The sequence below is a fragment of the Stegodyphus dumicola genome, chromosome X1 (assembly GCF_044657685.1).
Source record: "Stegodyphus dumicola isolate Sdum_Otavi_A_Nest chromosome X1, ASM4465768v1".
Classification (NCBI taxonomy): Eukaryota; Metazoa; Arthropoda; class Arachnida; order Araneae; family Eresidae; genus Stegodyphus; species Stegodyphus dumicola.
Genome location: NC_140780.1, coordinates 233125516 through 233147403, shown reverse-complemented (window position 1 = coordinate 233147403; position 21888 = coordinate 233125516). Strand labels below are relative to the sequence as shown.

At 30.8% G+C, this 21888-nt stretch overlaps 2 long non-coding RNA genes across 2 annotated transcripts; one reads left to right on the top strand and one right to left on the bottom strand.

The window, feature by feature from the left end:
- Positions 1-6455: 6455 nt before the first annotated feature.
- On the top strand, positions 6456-14813 carry LOC146993439 (uncharacterized). Its single transcript, XR_015038674.1, has 3 exons — positions 6456-6590; positions 7854-7937; positions 13008-14813. It is a non-coding gene; the product is annotated as an uncharacterized LOC146993439 (long non-coding RNA).
- A 54-nt stretch (positions 14814-14867) lies between these two features.
- On the bottom strand, positions 14868-21285 carry LOC146993438 (uncharacterized). The gene is made up of 2 exons (XR_015038675.1): positions 21091-21285; positions 14868-15036 (listed from the first exon to the last, which is right to left on the bottom strand). It is a non-coding gene; the product is annotated as an uncharacterized LOC146993438 (long non-coding RNA).
- Positions 21286-21888: the final 603 nt, after the last annotated feature.

Sequence of the window (21888 nt, the reverse complement as noted above, 5' to 3'; positions counted from 1 at the left end):
TTTGCCATAATCAAATAAACCAAACCAAAAATCAAATACATCCGAGCAAATGTGTTACTCCGGTAACCGTTTGGTGTCATTAGAATTTATAATTGTTCTCGCAACCACTAACAGTGCTGACATTTCGGTGTAAACGCGTAGCAATCTTCTGAAATGATAAAATAGCATTTTTCAAATTCAATGATTCTGCATTTTCCCTTTGAGATAAGTGATAAGAAACACGTCATGAGACCCGAGGCATCCCACTATCAAACCTTAAAATTTATTCCGATTTCTGAAATCCTATAAGAAAGAAAAAAAAATGCACTCAGTAAGGTTTTTAAAACATTTAACCCTCCCTTCGCCCTAAAGTTGAAAATTGGAGTTAGGCACCCAAAATTTGATTTTAACTAAGCATAATACCTCTTCCCTCCACAGTTTGTATAACATTACGATTTTAAATTCTTAGTATTTTATTTTTAGTATTGACCAGTGTAACTACCAATTACGAAATCTCAGAAGCAATTTCACATGCTTCGGGAAATTTCATTGTATTACGAATAGAATATTAATTCATTTATAAGCAGCAGAAGTTAAATTTCCGCAGATCACAGGGCCGGAGAGCCAGAAATGGACCTAGTTCAAATAGGTCATGCTCAAACAAGTCTCAGTTTATTTTAGTCAATCATTCTCGCGCTGTCGTCTTACGTAACTGTATTTAGTTGTTAAATGACAGTTTCTAGAGTGAGTGGGATAAGCAAAATAAAACGGGATACGAAAGCAAGGAAAAACATGAACTGGGTTCTGTATAAAGACAACTCGCAGTCTTTAAAATATTTTGATTACGCGATGACAAAAATCATTTCAATCAGCCAAAAGAAAACATTTCTAGTGTTTGAAGTTGATATTCTCCTTCATTAAAAACGGTAAAGATAAAATTAAGTAAATGTACGAGATTTAAAATTTCTTCCTGTTTTCAGTACTTACTAGGTTTCCTGATTCATTATGTATTAATAAAACTCGTTTTCAGATTTTTTAATCACTTTCCAATCCTGAATATTAGTTTTTAAAGTTTTGTACCAAAATTTTTGTTTTAAATAATTTTTCTTCTTTCGTAAGTAACTAAAGAGTTTAAGAATCGTTAGTGTAAAGAGATAAGTGACCATGGTGCAAGAATTTGCTTTATTACGCAACGCATAATTTGCATAACAAACAACTAGTTGATCTTCTAATTTTAAAACCTTGCTAGTAAATGTGATTTGGCTTATCTTTGTATCAATCACACAGTAGGTTTGTGCTATATCAACAGAGGTTATGAAAGGTCACTGTTCCCCTAAATATGTTTCAGCTTCACATATGAATATTAAAAAATTTCAGAAAAGAAAAAAAATATATTAGGTTCTTTCCCTCCTTTTCGCATGTCTTCGAGGTGTAACTGGAAGCATACTCGACATGTATATGAACTGGCCAGGGTTCGAGCCACGTCGAGGGTACTGCGCATTTTTCACGTCTTCTGCTTCAAAAAAACCTTAATGACTCTACAAATTCTTTATTTTCTTTTTAATAATATAAATGAATAAAAATCTATTAATACTGTCTTATACATTTTTCTCCATATTTTTGCGTATGATTTAATTATTTTTACTACTCTAAAGTGACTGCCATCGTTCATAGTTTACATGTATCTTAGTCAAACAATTAGTAACTGATCATACCCAATAATTCATGAAAAGAGGGATAAATCTGGTAACTTAGTTTACTTGATTCTTTATAGAGAGATACTAATTTGTAATTGATATTTATTTGCTATATGAAATGTAAAATTTCATTAACACTAGCGAGATTTCATAATTGCATCACCAGTGTAAAGCTACAATAACTAAAATTCACAAGGTGGACCGGATTTCTTTTATAATGTAAAAGTATTTTACGATTAGTCAGCCACAACTCCACAACCCGAAATACAGATTAAGCATAATTATTTTATATTTATTCTGAGAAAGTATTATGAAATTCAAAACTAACTGAATTGCTTAAAGCAAAGCACTTAAAAGTTGTCTACTTAAGGGAAGAAATACTATCATGAAAGACTTTTTAATAGAAACTGTTCAGTATTTACGTTATACACAGGGAAAATCGCGAACACGCCCATGTAACCAGACCGTTTGATGCATTTGAACCCGGCCCGAACTACCAGTATTCCAAATTGTTTTATACACTCGGCCCCTGATGGGATTTAAATGAGAGGAAAATTTTGTGAACATTTGGAAATTAGGTTTATCTTTTGTACTTCCAATTCAAATATCGCTTTTGTTGCAAAAAGTTACATCTTTAACTGGGTGTATAGGGGAAGGGGATTCTTTATAACTTCATTTCTAATGCAGAAATTGAATTATTCCTTGCCTACACTCCTACATTCATGCACATTTGTCTCATGCGCACAGAAAACTCATATTGTCACTCGTTCTTAAGCATTTTCCTCCAAAATGCAAATTTCCTACAGAAGAAAAAAAATTAATTAAATTTATTTACAATTAAATTTTCATCTTAAAACATATTTTTCATTTTTTCTGTAATCGTGATTACATGGATGGACATGATATGATGACCACACACAGGATGAACGAATCCGACGACATGACAGTTCAACTTTCTAAGATGCAAGCTTGCAAATTATTTTTTAATACATTGCTAGGGAATTTGAATAGTTTTTTTTTTTTTTTTTTTTTTTTAACTTTCAGATAAGTTTAGTCTTGAATTAAATTAGGCTGCGTACAATATGTGCACAATATCTGATATAATTTTATCATATGATATATTGCCGAAACACTGATTTGTGCGTTAGGATTACGAGAATAAACTCCCACCTTATTCATAGCAGTTTTTTAGATGAAACATATTTTTCACAACTGAGATAAGATTTTGTAGGATAAGGTAAATTTTAAAGGCAGTTTAAAACATTTGTTGATGATGTCAAGATGTTAAGATTTCTTATTAAACAGCTCTTACTAAAATATCAAAAAATCTATTATATTATTGATTTAGTGCATTATGTAGTACGGTCTGTTAAGAAAACAATTTCTGTAATTAATTAAATTCATAATAAATGATTTCTTAACTATAAAACAATTTAAGCTATCAATATTTTTCTCTTGTACCATGCTTGTTTTTTCATGTTCTTGAAAAAGCCGATTTAATGCCATTAACTTACAGAACATGCAGTTTTACGAATGCAGATATGAGATTACTGGATGAGGTTCATAAACAATATTTGACATTAATACTTAAAACCAGTTATTAAATTATTCTGACTACAGTTGTTAAATTATTCTGACTACAGTTATTAAATTATTCTGAATTATCATATTATAAGGGCATATAATATGATTTCACGTGCAATATTTTATTTATCAGTTTTCGTCTGACTTTTAAATGTACCGGAAAAGTGCCTAAAGGGAACACCAAACATTGAATTCAAAAAGTGCACAGAATTTTACTTTGCAGAATAACTTTATAAAACACACACAAATTTCAATAAAAATGTATTACATATAAAAAAAATTACAATGAAATAAGCAATAGCCCTTAATACAAATATTAATTACCCTAATAAATAAATTAACCAACTTCCCGTTGCCTTCTCTCGAAAAAGTATCCAAGAGAAACATTAAATTTTAAAACTGCACAGAATTATTGCCCTCATTTTTCCGAGTGGCAACAGTGCTGATATCAGCAACAATGGCAACAGTGATATAGCAGCAACAATGGCTGCGTGCCATTGTTGCTGATATAAGGAGATAAAATTATTCATCTGACGCGATTTCATCAAAAAACATAAAGTAAAATAAAAGCTCATTCGAATTTTGAAAAAAAAAAAAAAAAAAAAAAAAAAAAATCCTTCGAGGTGCACTGGCTTTTGTCTAGATGCAATTATGTACCAAAATTCGTAGCCCTGGGTCTATTAGGCACGAACGAAAGACACACACACACGTACAGACAGACTCTTCCTTTTATATATTTATAGATTAGCTTAATAAGGAATTAAGCACATAATTTTAAATACATCCAAGATTAGACTTCCTTCCATCATTAAAAATTACTTATAATATCAACTAGAGGGTTATTAAATGATTATAAACTGTTCACCTCGTACATGACGCACGATCTTGTGACAACACTTCTTTCATAAATTGTATTGAAATTATTACCATGATTAGGCTTATACCCAAATATAACATAACTTAATACTTTTAATAACCCCAAGAGTCATTAGGCTTATTTTGGAGCAGAAAATATGAAAAATCTGCATTGCAGGAATTCGAAATCCGGACCTCCAGATTGCTAGCCGGATACGCTTCCAGTTACACTACGAAAGTACGGGGAAGGAAGGAGAAAATTCATTGCAACCTAAAAATTGAAGCTAGAAAATTATGTGTTGAATTAAAGTACGCATTACGTGACGAGGAATGAGATTATGGCAATCCAACAATATAACATTTGTCACAATCCTTATGTATAGGCCTTATACATACTGCATTCCATAAAAATTATTACTTTTCTTTCATTTCCGCTTGCGTTGGAGGCAGACATGGCCTTTCAATTAGAAAAATGCTTTAAATGATGCAAATATTCAAATCATGGTATTGTTAAAAAAAAGGGGGGGAGGCAAAATTACGAAGCTTAAATTTTACGGTCCCTCATTCCACGTAGTTATATCTAGTAGAAATTTACACTCTTTCTAGAAAATAAACAATAACAAAATTTTCAGATCACAGTTTTTAGATGTTGTTCTGTTGTCCACTCCTCCCCCCCCCAAAAAAAAACTCCGCCCCAGCGTCTTCATGCTGAAATCAGTTCTATGGGACTTGGTATAGTCTTGTTATATACTAGAATGGATGTTCTTTACCCTGCAGTAAATCTATGAACTTTTAGGCAGTTTCTGGATGCGCCTCAGAATAAATGGGTGTTTCAGAGATATGAGGTAATATGTCGTCTTCACGTGGCACATCAGACATTAAATCTGCCATGGTTCAAAGGCGAATAAACGGATACTCATATCCAAAGCTCCATATGGAATGATTTTTCTTATAGAAGTATACATTCAGACGAAACCCTGCATCGCATCATGTGTGAAAAAAAAAAAAAAAAAAAAAAAAAAACTGTAAAAAAGAAATCTCGCCATGAACGAAAAAATTTTTCTGGAAACAAATGTTTAATTTATGTAAGGAGGGAAAAGTTACTGTGACATATTTTTAACATATTCTGGATTGGATTTGGATTATTCAATTATGGCAAAGCACATGAGGGCTGTTTGCCTGAAGGGAGGGATGCCTTTGTGGAGGACTTTCTAAGGGTAACTGGCTCGTATACACGTTACACATGGGGAAAACCACGAAAACGCCCATGCAGCCCGCCTCGAACTTCGCGGGACTCGAACTTCGGACCAAACTACGGGTGTTCAGCGTCTTTAACGCTCGGCCGCTGGTGGGCTAACATATCCTGGAAAATGACCAGTATGAACCAAAATCCAGAAAGAAACATGCTAACACATGTATTTAAAAGCACATGTATTTAAGCACAGTGAGATTATAAAATAGCGTATGATTTCCTTCTTTCAAAAATTACATTTTATTGGTAATGCCAATTATATAATGTTTTTAACACGTTACTATAAAATACTAGTTGCATAAAGATTTTTGATATTGTATAATATCTAGTAACTTAACAGCTTAAATTGTTCTAGCTAACAATAAATATCTGAGCTTCAGTGCTTAGGAAAGTTTTATTTTAGAAGTAGTTTGCATGCGATTGCTTTTATATTGTTAACGGAAATACTGGCCATCTTGCATTACAGACAGTTTTTGCACTTCGATTTTCAATCATGTCTTTTTTCTGATAGTATGCAAAAAAAGTGGGGAGAAAAATATAACCGATTGTTTCATGTACAAATCACTATAAAGGTCAGTACTTTAGTGAGTTAAACCAGTTTTAACCCTTTAAGAAGAGGAACGAATTCGAGCAAAAGAAATTCGCGGAAAACTTACAACATGCAAGAGAATATAAAAGAAGTAAAAACGGGACATACTTCAAAGATGGTTATCACCACCTCAGCCCTGCTCACCTCTGACCCTAAATTACCTTCCGAAACCATACATGTGGTCAGCAACAACGTAAACAGCAATAAATATATACATAAACAATTCCAACATGTGCCACTTACAATTACTTTTCCACGGAATTAAATGCGCTTTTTAAATAAACGATAGGAATGAACTCTTTGGGTGGTCCGGTCTGCCTGGGGCTTAATAGATTCGAAAGACTTTAAATTAGGGTATTATGCTTCAAGTTGAGTGATTTCTTGACGAAGTTTTAGCACGTGCCCTCATAATGTATAGACCGCGCTGCGTCGACGACAATGAAACTTTAAAGCAGACAGATTATTTATATGATAATTAGGTGCCTGTTAGAAGGGGGAATGGCTTCTTCTGTCTGGGTTTCCTAGTTACAAGTTGAAAAGAAGTTGAAATGTTTGCTTTGCGGGTGATGAGTGTTGTTACGGTATAACAGTGTGTGAGAATGGAGGAGGTTTGGCAAGTTTTGAGTATACTCCGGTAATTATTGACATTTTCGAGACCTTTTTTTACTTGCGAAGCTCTTTGGGAAATTAAATTTTGGACTACATATTTTGAATAAACATATTTTTTATAAAAGTGATTTAAGTCTATCACTAAGAATTTTAATGTTATGCATAATTGTATTTTGTTACGAAAATTTTATTCCTTTAAATTTTATTTGCCTTCAAATGTATTATGAGCAGGGCTCTGATCTATGGACATGCGCTGTAAATTTCATATATTTAACAAGACATATCTAAGACTTAACTTTTTCTACTTGAATTAAAATTGTTCATGATTCCTGTAATTTCAAATTCGATTCAACACACGTAATTCTTAACGATGCATTTATTAAGTTTTCTTATGATTGCAGCTTCAGTAAATATTCAATAAAAAAATTTCTATCTTCACTTATTTATTTATAAAAATAATATTCATTAACTCCGAATACTTAGATAGTAACTGAAAACTGCTTTTACTTCCGGAATAATTTTTCATTGTATTTAATATCATATAATTAAAATTCAGGTGTTTATTTTATTAAATAAGTACACATTGGGATTTTTTACGGAAGGACACAGTTCAAAGATCTTTATTAGAACATTCTATAAAGATTCACAAATTTTTACGAAACAGTTGTAAAGATTTAGTTATATTTTCCATATATATTTAGTATACTATTTTTTTTCCGATCAAATTAAGTGACAGAAGTCCACCCATTAGGGAATGCTCTTGTTTTGAATTTATTGTCCTTCATTCATAATAATTACCACTGAAATTTTTAGTATCATCGGCGAACCGAGACAATGGAGGAAGTGAACATATAAAAAGGGAAGTCGGAGAGGGTTAGAATAGAGGGGTATAAACGGGACGTCTTCATTCATTTCGAAATGTTGATACCATTTGAATTATTATTGCTTGCTTGTTTACCTGTGTAATATTCATTTTGACTCAGTTTTTAAGCCACTTATGTCTAAAACTGTTCTTATTTACCTTTTGATCAATCTGTTATAATATTTGTAGCTTAAGTGTTAGATCAGTATTTTTAACTGTGAAAAAATTATTAACATAGATAATTAAAGTAGCTTTATTCAGTTGTAATTCAGTAAGGTTATTCCTTTTTTATCACGTTTCATGATTTCAGTAAACCTGTTGCATAACAGCTAATTAGGTAAGATGGGACAAGCTCCATGATAAAATTTTATACAAATTATCACATAAGACTCTAAATGCATTTCCCCCTTTTTGGATTCGTTTCAGCTGCTAAGACATCATATTATTAGAAAAACAGATAGTGAATTGGAATTGAAGGTATGAATAATGTTGAACAAATAATTATCATAGGTAAGATGATATATTTGAAAACTTCAAATTTTTTTAATATAGCAAAATTGATATCACAGAAAACTACGTAAAGTAGAAAATAGAAAATCTTCTGTATAACCTAAAACAGATGGGAAATACTAAATTGCGTTTATTATATCTCCAATATGACGACAATCAGGGCAAATAACACGACATTTTCAAAATTAAATTATAAATGTATTTTGGTAATATTTTGCTTTTCTAATTGTATTGCAATGGCTTTTTTTACTTGTCCTAATTTCTGACACATTTTGAATTTTAAATTTTGTGCTCCATTCCGCCCGGGCTTTTCTCAAATTATTATGCATATAATGGTATGATTTAATGACCCATAAAATAATTATAAATGTAATTAAAATTATTAATTATTATAGCTATAAGTAATTATGCCATTAACTGTCAAAAATTAGAATATCCTGAATGTAGATTTTAATTATATTTAACATTGCAACTTTCTCTCACATATTTTACACCAAGTTTGGGATTTTGAGACGTTTTGGACGAGGGCATTATATTAAATGACACTGGCTGTTTAAAAATTGTAGACTTTTCGTCTTAGCCTTTTGTCCGGTGAATCAACCAATCGACTAAAATTATCCTCATAAAATACAATGTTGTTCAGCATTGATTTCACCAATCCATTTTCGTTACATAGCTCAAAGTATTAAACCATTTTTAAGTCATGTTTCTTCATAATGTTGTAGGTTCTTTAATCTAATTTAATATATATTTCATTTTCCTTTTTCCAACGGTTTTTTTCTAGTTCTAAACAAAACTATACATATTCTTCTTGCTCCTTAAAGAACTTAAAAATTTTAAACTGACTTAAAAGGAAGATGTTTAATTATTTTTTTCAACACTCCTTTTTTATTTTGCATTGAATTTCTAGTGGATTATTTTGCGTCGCTGTCCATGAACATTCCATAACGTTGTCAGGAATAACAGGATTATCCAACCACTTCCCTAGTAGACGACAACCTCGATGACACTGTGTTAGCGGGTGCTTCAATGTATCATCCATGTTTGTAAGGAGATTTTATGTCACCGCTGAACATATTTTACGTATTGTTTTCTGATTTCTTCAGTATTTTTGTGATCCATCGCTAGTTCTATTTGGATTTTTCATCATAGGCACAGATTATAATGAAATATGCAACTTGACATTATTTCCCGTGAAAATACTATTCCTAAATCATTAATTGTCGGTACTTCGAAGTCTAAGTTTACAGTTTTCGAAGACCATTCTTCGAACCATTTTTTAAATTTTAAAACGAAGCATAATACGTGTAGATTCTCTTTTATCCGATAAAAAAAAATATTGCCGGATAAATATTTATTTTGCGGTGTTCCACAATCATTGTGAATAAGAGATTATTGCAGAAACTTTGGGAACAAAACAACTCTTAAATGCTCTGCCGGAAAAAAAAAATATATATTTCTCATGTTGTCAAAAGGCTTTTAACATTCTATCCAGCAAATGCTAGACTTCTTTTTGGCACAATCGTTCTCTATATCTAATCTCATGAAACTTTCATTATTCGACAAACAATTGACATTAAGAGGAAAGAAAATGTTCTTACTTAACGCTTTTTCCTGAAGATATCCTAATACTTTTCTTATTTCTTCGCGCAATGACGTCTTTGCATTTTCATTTTTTGGAACTTCAACCACTAATTCGTATCCATTAAATAAAGAGTCTTAGAAAAGTCTTTGCGAAAAATTTCATGTATTTCTCTAAACTTTTTACACATATCTATCGTCTTTTTTACTTTAATACCTGCAATAATGGGTACGGAGAAATGGTTTGCTGGCCTTATGATTCCATATCGCAAACTATCCTTTACATTCTCTTCGCATTCATATTTTTAATTCTTCCATACATACCCGACTGACGCGGTGTTCTATGTGTAGACAATTCTGATATCTGTCAACTATTAAGCAAGGTTTTCTGTTTCTAGTTTTTATTTCAACAGGCTCAGTCATGAATTTTAACGAAGTTGAGTTTTTAAGAAAAAAAAAAAAAATGTGGCTTTGCATCAGTTCGCTTTCAGATTACAAAATAAGTTCCAGCTTAGATTGTGTTAGGGCGTTTTTGTTCAGAATCTAATGTGACCAAATGAGTAATTGACTAACCATTGACAATGAACTAGATGGTTTTGAAGAAGCGAAATTCGTTTACGATCCCTCACCACCATTGACTACAGCTCAGGAGAAGGGGCAATGGTCTGTCTACAAGAGAATAACTGGTTGCGTTGCACATGTGCAACGCAACTAGAAGGCCAGAGAGAAAAGCTGACCTGTGCCAAAGTGAAGGGCTGGATCATCCCTTTGAGGAGAACGATGTTGACTCGAGCCCCCTTGAGTAGCTTATGCTATGTGGCGTCCCTGGGTTCTTTACCTCGCCTACTGACCAGAGCCACCACCTCCTAACAGAAAAAAGCCAAGACATTGAAGTGAGAGGAAGTTTTGGAGTCACAGGTAGTCGTCTCACGGGCTGCTTCCAGCAAGCTCAGAACTCCATAGTATTCGGTGAGCGACGAACCTGCAGCGATTCTTTTCAATATTTATATTAATTGTTCTCGCAATCTTATAATTAAAAATAAGTTCGATTTTGCTGTATTTTTTATGTTTTTTAAAGTCTTTATCAGTTTTTTTAATTATTTTTATTGATGCATTTGTGATGTTTATGTTTTTGTTATTAGATTTTGGTCTGTTGATGAGAAGTTTATAGTTCATAACTTTCAGTCTCGCCGGTTTTAATCACTTTAAACAAATATTTTTCTTCAAAGCCAAACATTTTAATCGCGAAAACTGTAATATTAACTTTCATATAGTTCTTATTTGGAGAAAGATAAATATGAATGAAATAAAGTGTTACATCAGAAAAATTCTAGATTTAGTTTTAGTATATTGTGTAGGCAGATTTTTCAATTATTCCAAAATCTCCTAATTTATATGTCAAAAGACAAGAAACTACCAAATAATGATAATTGCTTTAATTTTGAACTTTTCGTATTGATGTATACAAGTTTGGCATCAGTGTCTTTAAGGTAATTTATTGATTACTTTCGATACTCAGTGTTTATTATACACAATAATTTCCCAATTTTATAAATTTCTTTAAAATGTAAATAAAATGTATAGATATATATAGATGTGAGAAACTCGTTTTCGAGCAGATGAATTGAAATCAAAATGTTTGAAGAAAAATTAGCACTACTGATTAAAGCTCCTATGTCTCAGCCGTGTTTGAAAAGGGGATCTGTTCCCTGTCAGTTTCCTGATGGCCCATCCTACATGTCATCGGATTCTGCATCAAGATGTGGGATTTTCACTTGTGTATTTCTCAGTTACTGTAGAAAGTGAAGAATCTTAAGAACTGCTAAGCGAATAATCGCTTAAGTTCGTGTGACAAGAAACAACAAGATGGAAGGGTAACTAACCCTTTATTATTCATATAAGATTTAACAGAACTCAGTCTTGGAGTGTACAATAAAAGCCGACACTTGGGCGTGAACTTAAGAGACTAAGAAATAAACTAAAACTAATTTTAAACTAAAAAAAGAGATATAGCCGAAGCTATCAAGATTCTAATCGAGTTGGCCCCTTAACTCTATTTGACTACGAAGCTATCAAGGGCCTGAGTACGGCCGAGCGTAATAACAGCTTTGAGAAAGAGTAGCCAAAAGGCAGACGCGTGCAAATCAGAAACTCTGATTCTCTCTAACTCAGCAAGTAGAACTTCGCGGTTTAAATACCGCTCCTCCTCATTAAGTATTCAGACGTGATTCTAAAACTACGTTCTAACCGGAAGTAGTAAGTTAAAGATTTGATAGGAAATAAGTTTAACTCAAAATTAAAACTGTTAATAAAATTAAAATAATCTTACAAAGAGTCACCTGAAAAAAAAAATACATGGAGAAACCATTAGAAGAAAGTTTAAAAGCAAATAAAAGTATGATGGTGAACCATCATTTGAAAACTTCAGTATATGCTTAGAACATCAAATATTTGAAAAATTTTGGACGACTGTGCATATTGAAAATTCTACAATGTTAAATGACACCTCCAGATATTCTGAAATCGGTAGTGGTAAATGAGGATTTAATTGCATCCATTTATATTAAGAATATCTCTATAACATATATTGGTAATTTTATCTCTTTAAAAATTAGTAACATAAATATGTTTCTAGAAGTAAGCACTAAAGAATGTTGAAAGCCTGTCTCATAACTTTCGAAACCGAGAAAACTGTATACGAATTATGGATGATATGCTTCAAAATTGAAAATCGTACTACCTGAAAAATAATCTGAACTAAACTTCCTTTCCGAGCAAGTAATTAACCTGAATATGAACTTAGAGAAATATTGATATATATATATATACTTCAGACTTACTTATTTTTTTGTCGTTTGTTAAACTTGATCTTACAACATGCATATAAATTTTTACACTGTAAAATTATTACAGTTACTATTTTATTCCTCACCCTCGTGCTATTAGTAGAATTCGTTCAAATTTCTCTGTTAATCTTATTACTGAACAATTTAATGATGGGTTTTTTTCTTTTAGTATATGTTAAAAAGAATACGACAATAATTACTATTATTTTATTGAATATTTAGAAGAAAATGGTAAAACTATCATTATTATGATGGATAAAGTGCATTTAAATTCATGTTTTGATTTTAAAGGAGGGAATTTATGCGGCAAGGATAATGATAATAGGTTTAATTTTGACATCTTCTTAGTGATGTATATAAGCTTGGCATTAATGTATTTAGGGTAATTTATTATGTTCGATACTCAGTCTTTGTTTTGGCCTATAATTTTTCAGTGTTATAAATTTTTTTTAAATGTAAATAAAACTGTGATCATGATGAGTTTCTAGATATTACAAATTACTTAGGAAATTACATATTTAATCGAAATTATATCACTGGCTTTTTAACTGGTATTTAGTCATTGACTTCTGTTATTAAATATTAACACATGTGTAATTATTACAATGACAATAAGCTAATTTTAAAATATCTTGTTTTATAGATGTGTGAACTGCATTTTCGAGCAGTGAAGTGCAACAAGAAATCGAAATCTTTGACGAAAAATCAGCATAACTGATTATAGCTCCTATTTCGCAGCCTTATTTCAAAAATTGATCTGTTCCCTATCAATTTTCTGAAGCAACAGAACTAAAAACAAAAAGACCGAAGTCATTGCTTAAGAATCGCTCTTCACTCCCAGTGTCTCTACTCCTCTGTAAGACCACGAAGAGCCCACCATCGAAGCAGTTGGTCTCTGTCCGTTTCTTCTCCAGAATCACAAAGTGGGCAAATAGGATCGCTTGAAGTACCTATGTGGTGCAGATGGGCGGCAAGGCAATCATAAGGCTGTACGAGTCTGAAGATCTCGTAAGATATTAGACGTAAATAAACTTTCTAAAAAGTTTAATTCTCCATTAAGAAATGGCTGCATTAGGATGTTGTAGTAAGCTGGCCAGGTTGTAGTAAGCAAGTTCTCTTGTTCATTGCCCCAAAGACCACAATAGGCAGGCGCCCACTGGAGAACGATTTGTTTCCCCTTTAAAGTGAGAGTTCTCAGGAGTTCTTGACATTGCAAAATTTCAAGTGTTAGTGGGTGTTCAACAGAGCTAATTGATCGAATGGCTGCTTGAGAATCAGAAAAAATAACTGCCTTTGCAAACTTGTAATGAATAGCTAATAATTGCTTTAGGGCTATATAGATGGCTACTAGTTCACCATCAAAGGAGGTACCAATGTATCCTGTAGGGGCGTAAAAAGAAAGAAGATTCGAAAACACACCATCCCCGACCATGTTATAGAGATATTGAACCTTGAAATGACATTCAAACTGAGAACCATCAGTAAAATTGTGCAGCCACTTAGTAGGTGGATATTTAGCCGCAATGACCTCTAAAGTGAGACATTTCAAAACGCTTGGTGCAGCATCTCTCTTTCTATGGATGGTTTTCATTAGGTCTACTTTGACATGAAAGACATTATATGTTAAAGAGTCAATAAAGAGGATATTGTCAACGCTAAGAATACTAGAATATCAAGTAGTTACTACAGTGAATCTGATTATGAAGATTATGTAGCAAACAGTTTGCTAGGATTACCGATAAAAAAGGGCGCTGAAAGCAACTGCTATCCAAACTATTAATATACCTGACTTGCAAATGCTGCAGAAAAGAAAAAATTACAAAGTGCATTTGATAGAATTCGAATTTTAAGTCCCAAAAGACATATCTGGAACTTCAAATTAGAAACAATTATAGTCATGAGGATCTAAATTAATGTAATGTTACTGAGAAATTTTGTAATTGCTCTAGCCTCCAAAAAGATGTAAGGTCCCCTTCTTATCTGCACTCAGTGTTTGTCAACAGTCTGCTATTGTTTGAAATAATGCATAACTTTTTTACTTACCTTCAAATAATTTCCTTTGAATTAACAGATAGAAGTCTTTCATTAAAAACCTAATGTCATGCTTTTTGAATAAGCATAAAACTTTGCCAACTGACCTTAATTTTTAAAGCCTTGTTTCCCTTAAAATTCTTAATACAATTATGCCTTTAAGAAATTTATTTCTAAAATTAATACTTCAGTTTAGCTTAAAATTTAATGCATTTTAATTTTACCTATAATTTTTTACAAACATAATATGTAATAAATCTAAGCTTAATATTTACCATTTCGAAAGTGATACTAAAAAGTATTCCTAGTTATTATAAATTTCGAGATTCGCATACAAAATTGTGAAATAAACATGTGACAACAGAAAACAAACTTTATGCTCTCTCTATATTACAGCATGTTAATTAAGAAGTTTATTGAATTTATAATTTTATTGTGAAACACTATGAAGCAAATGATATGCTAATTAAAATACAGAAGTAAAAATAATTTATTACTTAATTCATAAACTTTACATAAAACCTGAAAAAAAGAATTAATTAAAAAATAACATAATATAATTTAATAAACATTTCATAAAAATTCGTTTCGACTGCTTGGAAAAAATGAATGGTTTTTCTCCTCTTTGTAAACCATGTCTCCTAAATAAAGAAAAAAAACACTTCTTTTAAAATCATAATCACGCTCTTAAAAAGCTTATAAAAATTATTTTAATAGATGTTTTAAACATGTTCTTATATAACACTTTTAATCATATTTCTTTATGATATCTTAATTAATTAAGAACAGCTTAAATTCTTTAAAAAATTGGATTACAGTGAACCGTCTCATTACGACAAGCTACCTCAGTCAATCACTTTTTAAATTTAACCAGCATTCCTCATAAAATAACTAATTAGTAAACATAACTTCTCTAGGATGCCCACTATCATTTAAAAATAAAAATTTTCAGGAATCACGTATAGCTAGCTTAGAGAAGGTTCATTGTACAAAAACAGCCAATATGCAAATATTTTCATAAATGAAGCCACCATAGTTATTAAATATAATATATAGTATACTTATATTCAGAATTCAGAACTTGAATAAATTTCTCGAACTGTTTTAGCATTCGAAAAATATTATATTTATTACCTTAAATTTCTAAAACAATATTACATATTCGTCCAAAGGAATCACTGAGACTCGGACAACATTTTCGCCCTAGCTTTCTTTTAGCACAGGATTCTGAATATGTTTTAAAGATTTAGGTAATGTTTGTCTTCCTTAAGGCGGTCACAAAACAAGTTACCCTAAATGTTTTGTCCGCATAGTGGTCATTTTCATCTTACTAACTGATTTGCTAGTGGATTTTGGGTGCATGGCCTATCATTGATGAAACAATAATAGTGAACAGCTTCAAGAAAATGGGGATATCTAATGCTCTTGATGCCATATTCCCACTTATTTTTACTAATTTTATCTTCCGAAAATTAAGAGGGAAAAAATTAAACGAATAATTTAATTTCCAAAGGACACAGTCACAGTAGGAATATAACAAATGAAAAGTAATCATGGATAAACTACTACTATCACAATATTATTTATTTAAAAGAAACCTCTATTTCAATAAGAATACACATAATTGCAACATCTAATAAGTTATCTCATTTCTTCTTTATAATTTGAACTTCTGTCATTCTCATTGTTGTTCTTGCAAATCCTTAGGCCTCAGATCATACATAAATAATTAGAGAAGGTTGTGGTTCGATGCTTGCTAGGGTGAACATTCAGCTGATATGGCAAAATTGCACAGTGAATGGCAGTTGGTATTTGCTTTCACTATCATAGATCATTGTTTGTATTAGACTGACATAATATTCAACAGTTAGAAGAGAAAGATTCAACGGGGCCTTAAGTGTGCAAAAGTTTGCCTTTGTTAGTATGACGAAAACAATCATTATGTTGATAAATCCATTTTAAAATCTTGAGATATTCATTTTCTGAATGCATTAAAAGGGGAAAATTATGTAAATATTTTTTTAATTTTCAGAATCTGGTTCTAAAGCTGGGTGGGGTGGAATATGCAACGCAATACGGTAATTCTGAAGATCATTGCTCGTGGCAATACAAACTAAACGGTGATAACTTGCATGCTGTAGAAGAAGACACAAATTGCAGTTCCAGATGCATTAAATGCTTTGAGGTCTAGGGAGTAGCAGTGGGCAATACTAAGAGTGAAATTCAAGGTATAGGGAAGTAGGAATGAAAATTACTTTTATCAGATAACTTAAATGGTTATGTTACTAAACGTTCTTATTGGAATGTAGGTTTCTTTTAAATAATAACACTATGATAGTTACCAGTAGTTCATTCATGAATATTTTTGATTAGTTATGATCTTATTGTAATCACATCCTTCAAAATTAAATTGATTGCTTAATTTCCCCCTTGATTTTCATACTATAATATTAGTAAAAAGGAAGAAAAAAGTCTGCAAGTAAACACAACTCCTCTTTCTCCCTCTCTCTCTATATATATATAGGTATGTATCTTCGTGTGCAACTAAGCAAACCAAATGTGACTTTTTCTTCTTTAAAAAATTGTGTAAATAAATAGAATTAAGTTCATTTCAAAGACTTATGACACATGAAATATACATAATCAAAATAAATTAGAAAATTAAGTTCAAATAAATTTTAAGCTAAATTACGTGTTGCAATGTAAGTTGCAATAATTCAGTTGTAATAATTAATACTAACAAAACCAAACATCATATTCCCATTCTGCAAAGTATAAAAATTTTTCTGCAAAACTGAAAAAATGACCAACACTTTGGCTTATTTGATAACTTTCAAATTCACTCCTTTGTTTGCATTTAGAATTTATAACTTTAATTTTCCACAGAAATTTGTTTTTGATTTTAAAAAATTTCACTGGCATAATTTCATTCACTTCAGCATATATTAATAGATGCAGAAGGTTTTTGTACCTTACATAATTTTAAATCTTATGTAAACTAACGTAATTAATAACAAAATCAAAACATAGATCAGAAACAGCATAAAATTTAATTAATAATTACTACTAGTGTCACACAAAAGGCTATGAAATTAATTAATAAAATAAGAATGAGATAAAATATATAGAATTAATATTCCACATGTGTGAAGTTTGGAAGTTTTACGTTAAATATTTTTTTTTAATTAAGTATTTTTAAAAATGACCCCTTAAAGCATGGGACCTTTCGTAATTAGAACTTGCAAATCCACTTCGCTAGTCTTTCATAACATTGCTTTTCTTTTATTAACAAGAAATATTGCATTCAGTTATTTAATTTAAGATATCAAAAATAATGCTACTGAAAGGCATGAATACTTACTTAAATTTGAAATTAATTTGGTTGACTTAAAATAATATTTAAAAAATAAATCTTCATATATACAGTGTCTCAAAAAAGTGATGGGACACTTGTGCTTTACAAAAGGAAACTGCAATAAAATAAATTTAAAAAACATGTAAAATTTTTTGTGGGTGTGTTTCATACTTAAATTTAGTAACAATTATTACATAACATACATTTTCTCAAAATATTAAAATATTAATTTAATAAAAATACAATTGTTTAGAACGGAGCAGAAAATGGCTCACTTAAGTGATGGGACACTACGTACTATGCAACAAAAATCGTCTGAAGTAAGCAATAAAAATATCTTTTGGGGTATTTATTTTTACTCAAAAGCAATTGCCAATAATTTACAAAATCGTCTGCAGTATTTCTCTCCAGTTTGTTTTGGAATTTTTGTGTTGTTTAGCTCTGTGCAGCCATGAATGCTAAGCGAAAAGAAACTTTGCCTGGAATTCGAAAATTAGTTATTAATTTGCACATTGAAAGTGGAAAATCTATTAGAGAAACTACTGAAACAGTTAACTTCAATCATTCAACAGTTTTCAATATCATTAAACGATATAAAAAGAATCATATGATTCAGGATAAAAGAAGACCTGTCCGACCATCAAAGCTATCCAATGGAATAAAGCGAATTATCGTTCGAAATATTTAAAAAAAATCCAAGAATGAGTGCTCCTAAAGTTGCTGCTGATTTACAAGCATTATATGGAGTAATTGTTAATTCTGAGACTATTAGAAGAGTAATTCGATCTACTGGATATCACGGTAGAGCAGCCAGGAAAAAATTCTTCGTAAGTGAAAAGAATAGAAAACTCAGACTGGCTTTCGCAAAATCCAACATAAATAAGAATTCTGATTACTGGAATGAAGTTATATTTGCTGATGAGAGTAAATTTAATATATTTGGTTCTGACGGTAGAATCTTGGTGTGGAGAAAACCCAGGGAAGAATTTCGCAAACAGAACTTGGTGCCAACAGTAAAACATGGTGGAGGAGGAGTTATGGTATGGGGGTGTATGTTGTCCGCTGGAGTTGGTAATCTTGTTTTTATTGACAGTATAATGGATCAGTACAAGTATATTGACATTTTAAATCAAAATTTGAAATCTTCAGCACGAAAATTGAACCTTCATAACGATTTTAAATTCTACTAGGACAATGACCCCAAGCACAGTGCTTTGAACGTTAGACTCTGGCTGCTGTATAACTGTCCTGAAATAATAAAAACACCCCCACAATCTCCACAATTAAATTCCATAGAGAATATTTGGCAAGAATTGGAATCAAGAATTCACAAACACACCATTTCTTCAAAACAACAATTAAAATCGGCGCTTCAAGAAGAATGGGGTAAAATCACTCCAGAAATCACAAACAAATTAGTCGAATCCATCCCAAGAAGATTAAATCATGTTTTAAAAGTAAAAGGAAATCCAACAAAATATTAAAACCTTTTAAAAAGTAAAATTTTTGGATAAATATTTGATGGAAAAGTAAGTGTCCCATCACTTAAGTGGGCCATTTTCTGCTCCGTTCTAAACAATTGTATTTTTTATTAAATTAATATTTTAATATTTTGAGAAAATGTATGTTATGTAATAATTGTTACTAAATTTAAGTATGAAACACACCCACAAAAAATTCTACATGTTTTTTAAATTTATTTTATTGCAGTTTCCTTTTGTAAAGCACAAGTGTCCCATCACTTTTTTGAGACACTGTACGTCTAAAAATCAGACCTTATTAATTTTCTTTTATTTGAACGATATCTGAATTCTGCCTTAGTTTGGACTAGTAAATTATTGGGCAATTAAATGCCAAGCTATAAGAGAACTAATGTAGTTTACAAATGCACTGAATTTTATTTCCGGTATTAACTTTCAAAGAAAGTAAAATTTTCTGCATATTTGCATCATTTGGATTGATAGAATATGGCAAAGCATGCAAAGGCTATCAGCCTAAAGGGAAGTATATATTCATGGGCGGTTTTGTAAGGAAAAGTAGCTTGCATTTCCATTTATTCATGTGTGTATATATATATATATATATATTTACATTGTTAATGCTAAAATCAATGCTTCATTAAAAATTCATTATTATTTTATTTTTAATACAACATACAGATACAGAATTGTTTTAAATTCCAATAAACAATAATAATTTATTTTTAAGAAAACTTATGATTTATATATTATATTACATAAATAAGACAAACATTTGTCAAGAAATGTATTAAACTTGTATTAGCAGATTCATGCTATCCTAGTAAAAAGACTATCATACTTCAAAACTGTATTAAAACTGGGCAAAATAAAATCCATGTAAATTCTACATTAAATGTTTAAAAACTTATAAGTATGCAATGGTAGTTATATATACAATATAATATATGTTGTCATTTATAAAATATTAATGAAATGATATTTTTGGAAATAATGCACAAAATTTTAGTTTTGTTTTATAATTAGTTTAACGAATTGTTAGAAAAATATTTTAGGTCATTTCCATTTTTCCCCTGTTGATATTGGTATATTAAAATATATGGGATAATTAAGTTGCATCTAGTTAGTAAAACAAAACATTACGAAAAGTATGATACGGCATATTTTTAATCAATATAATTACTTCATTTTGGAGTTATAATATTTTTGTAAGAAATTAATACCACTGAAAAAAATATTATTACACTAAAGGAATAAACGAGATTCTCGACCGCGTTGTTCAAGTTTTTGTAATTTTACTTCATAACACACTCGTACATAAACATATTAGACTGAATTATAAACCAGGTATAACTAATTAGATAATCCTAGAAAAAGAATAAACTAAACCTAGTAAGCAAAAAAATATATACATTACATTCAGAATTCTAAATGTTTATATAAACGTTTCTCGCAAGGCCTGCCGGGAAAAAGATGTCAAACGTTCTTTGGTCAGACGATTGGAAAAGAACGCTAAAATGATTAGTTTTGTTTTCAACAACCACATTACCATTTCAATTATATACCACAAACAGTGATTAAATTTTGGAATAATTAGTTTTAAATAATAATACGGGCAATTTAAGGCGTAATTTATCGGATGCACAATGACAAAATACTACTATTAGATCTGCATTTGGAATAAATATTTTGCACTCTTTCAACTCATTAGACATTACGAACACTGATATTAATTAATCGCAAAGCTTAAACGTTTAAATACTTACTCACTACATATAACAGTGCAATTGTGCATGAGAATAATCTGCATAAAATGAACAATAAATATTTCAAGTAGTAACTGTTAACATTTTCTTACTTACCTGCGCTATACAACCAACATGCATTCAGCCATGTTTTTTTCTGCAACTAGCTTTCAAACACTTTTCTCCTGATTGGCTAATTTCCAGTCAGTCACGTGATTCTTCCGCGCGGCTACTGAAACATTATCTGTAATGTTACAAGCAAATCAGCTGTTACCGCTACAGTTTGCTTTCAACCTGTTACCATTACAGGAAATTCTTCTGTAACTTTTTGATTTCTGTAACTTTACAAAACTTTTGCCTGTAAAGAGCGAACTTTTTTTTTTACCGTGTGGTCTGGCCAAGTATTGCCAATTCCAACTGTAAAATCTTTAATTAATTTTCTATGCAATACTTCCAGATTATAGAATACTGTCATTCTGTTATTTCTTTAAACCTTATGACTTTATTTTATTTTCAAATAATATACTTGATTGATGCAATTTATAATACATTTAAATTATATAACTCAAAGTACTCAACTGATAATTTTAATTACATTTACTAATCGCAGTGTATTTCACTAATTACATTTACTTATCGCAGAGTATTTTCAAAGCACTTGATTTTTTCCAATCAATATCTCTCATTCAGTAAATTTGTTTGCCTGCTATCCCTTCATAAGATAAAATATGATTAATATGAATATTATTAATAGCTATTAATTATTACTATTAATAGTCGGATTTTATTATTCGGTTCAGGAACTGAAAATTTTTAGCGTAACAGCAAAGAACACGAAAGGATGTAAATTTATTTATGAAAATATGCAAGGATTAATGATAACAGTTTGTTTGTTTCAGAAACGAAAAGCAATGA